The sequence below is a fragment of the Charadrius vociferus genome, unplaced genomic scaffold, assembly GCF_000708025.1.
Source record: "Charadrius vociferus isolate BGI_N301 unplaced genomic scaffold, ASM70802v2 scaffold556, whole genome shotgun sequence".
NCBI lineage: Eukaryota > Metazoa > Chordata > Aves > Charadriiformes > Charadriidae > Charadrius > Charadrius vociferus.
In genome coordinates, this window is record NW_009648647.1 from 308,212 (window position 1) to 311,012 (window position 2,801).

Genomic DNA, 2,801 nt, shown 5'->3' on the forward strand with positions numbered 1-2,801 from the left:
TTCGGGGAGAGGGGGTTTCTGTGGTGCAGGTGCTTCTGAAGGCGTCAACCTTTGTGCGACTGCCCGGAGGGCTGCGGGAGGGCAGGCTCTGTCCCTCTCTGGCGTTACCCGGCAGAAGGCCTGGGTGAAAAAAAAAAAAAAGGCTCAAAGGAAACTTCCCTGCAAAAGGGGATCGGGAAAAGCTTTGTGGAAACGCAGAGGAAAGAGGATATAGGTGTGGCTTGTGCTCTGGAAAAAACATTATGAGAGCATCCTCTAAGGCAGAACTGGAGAAACTTCAACACTTGAAGAAATGAGGGGGAATTTCTGTGCCTCTGCTAAGGGCCCTGAGTGTCTGTACCTCGAGATGGGACAAGAAATGGGTCCCCGTGTCGATGGTGTGGCTGCGAGTGGTTGTTATTTGGTACATCTTTAGGAAGACGGCCCTGAGAGCTGAGTAGTGTGGGATGCTATCGAGCATAGCTCTGAAATGGAAATAACTTTGTTTTGGTACCTTTGCAAAAAAGTTTTTGTTCAGTGTGTGTGCAGGCTCTATAGTGCTGGTAGTTGACTGGAGAATATGAAGGGTACTGATGGGGCCTACAGGTAGAGCCGTTGGTCTGCAGACAATTAAGGAAAATCAACTTTGACAAATACTGTTTCTTTATGGGAAACAAGCTTTGATGCCCTGTGCAGGTAGAAATGATTCTATTTCAGAAAAATCCCTGAAGACGCATAAGAATCTCACTTAAGAATGTATCTCTCTTCATCCTCTTAATCTCTCTCTAAAAGAACTGCTGCTTTCCTGCCTGAGTTTTTCTGTAGGATTGTCTCCATTCTTATGTGGGCATGGATTTTTGAGGCTCTATGAGATTTCACAGAAAATTGAAGGAAAGGGAACTGTGCCAGTCAAAGATAACAAGAGTTACTTCTGAATTTTCAGATTGTTTTTTTGGAGTAGAAGCTTAATATGTACTTAATAAGTGCACATACACAATAACTCTTGTTTTTAAGAATGACGCTATTCCATGAAGGGCTTTTGCTTCTGTTAGTGAACAGGAAAATTGTTCACTAATTTTCTTTTCCTCTTTTTTAGTCCATTTTCAGGAGCGTGTGTGTGTATGGCAGGAGCCCGTTAACTGCAGGAAAGTTGAAGCTCAGAAGTTTTTCTTTCATTGAAGTTATATAAGCAAAGAGAGTGTTATGAGTTTTTACGTATACACCTAGAAATAAGGAGCCTTATTTTAGAGGTCTTAATGCTTATTTCGGTACTGCCAGTAATCTGTTTGTTACTGTGCTGATTTAAAAGCCTCTGCTAACTACTTCAAGGAAGTGATTTGTGAAAACGGAAAAAAAATCTGAGATTCCTCTCTCTTTGTCTAGCAATACTAGTTATGGTAAAATATTGTAATATTTTATATATCCAGATGGTATAGAGCTTTCAGCAGCAGAATCTAGTGTGCTTTGGAAAGGAAAGTAAGCGTTTCCATCTTGTAGTGGGGGAGGTCAAGTTACGCACTTGAAACACTTGTCTGCTGGATGGCTTTGGGCAAATTTGCAGAACTTGGAGCAGAATCCCAGTCCTCAAGGTAGCAGTCAGGTGTTCTGATTTCAAGACCAGTAGTTAACAACACCTCTTGGACTATTGTCAGCTGAACACCTTTTTAAGCCTCCTAATCATCAAATTAAAACTTGGAAGTATTTTTAAAGTGAGTTAGTATGGTTCAACAGAACACCTTTTTGGCCTTGCAGTTCATGATTTGGGGGTGTGAGGTTAGGCTGCCTTTCTACGTACATGGACGGCATCTGTCAGACTCTTCCTTCTTGTATTTCTCTGGATGACAGAACTGGCTCTTGCATGTAAGAATACAGTTTACTCTTCACCCATAGGTTTTGGGGGATGGCTTGGGAATGGTCACTATGGAAAAAGTATGCAGGAGGAGGGAGAGCAAAGGGAACTAAATGATTTTTCTGGTGGGAAGGAGGTCTGAAACTGAAGTGTGCGGAGAAGGCAGTAGATATTCTGTTTGCTTTTGCTCATCTGAAAGACACCTGATAACACCTTGATATTCTGCCATAATCATCAGGAAGACATCAAATATCAAGACAGAATTACAGGGCTTTCAAAACAGACTGATGTTGTCAGTGCATTTATTTTAGGGTAATTGTGTAATACTTTCTTGTATTAAACTTTGTTCTATGGAAAACCATAAAATGTTTCAAGTAAACTTACTTTGCTTCTTTGACGATATAAATTGTCAAGTGAACCTGATTGTCATTCCTTCTATAATAAGATGTTTAGACTACAGGTTCTTTTCACTTTTTTCAGGAAGCTCAGACTGGAGTGATCATCCATTAAGACTAAATGGAGCGGAGATCACCATGTATCTAACTTACAAGAAAGGATATAAGATGAATTTTTATATAATACAATACGTGGACAATGTGAAATGAAAATGATCCTCTCGAATAGCATATAAATCTGTTTGACGTCGTGAAGTACAGCTGCAGCAACCTTAGCCCCTTTTCCACACAGTTCTCAGCATGATTGAACAATGGTTCTGTTAAGCTTCTACAACACTGAGATCTGAGTTAGAAATGCAGTGCAAATCTCTGGGATTAAATGGTCAATTTTCATTTTCCAACCATGACTAAACTTCTCTCTGAAGGAGGAGGATTACTACTCTCTCAATAGTGCTTGACAATTCTAAAGTGCTTGTTGCAGTCGTATTTAGGTGGTCTGTGCAGTTTACAGAGAATGAACTGATTCAGGGAACAGAACCTGAAACCTCTTTGAAAATAACGGTGCTAAGTACGAATTG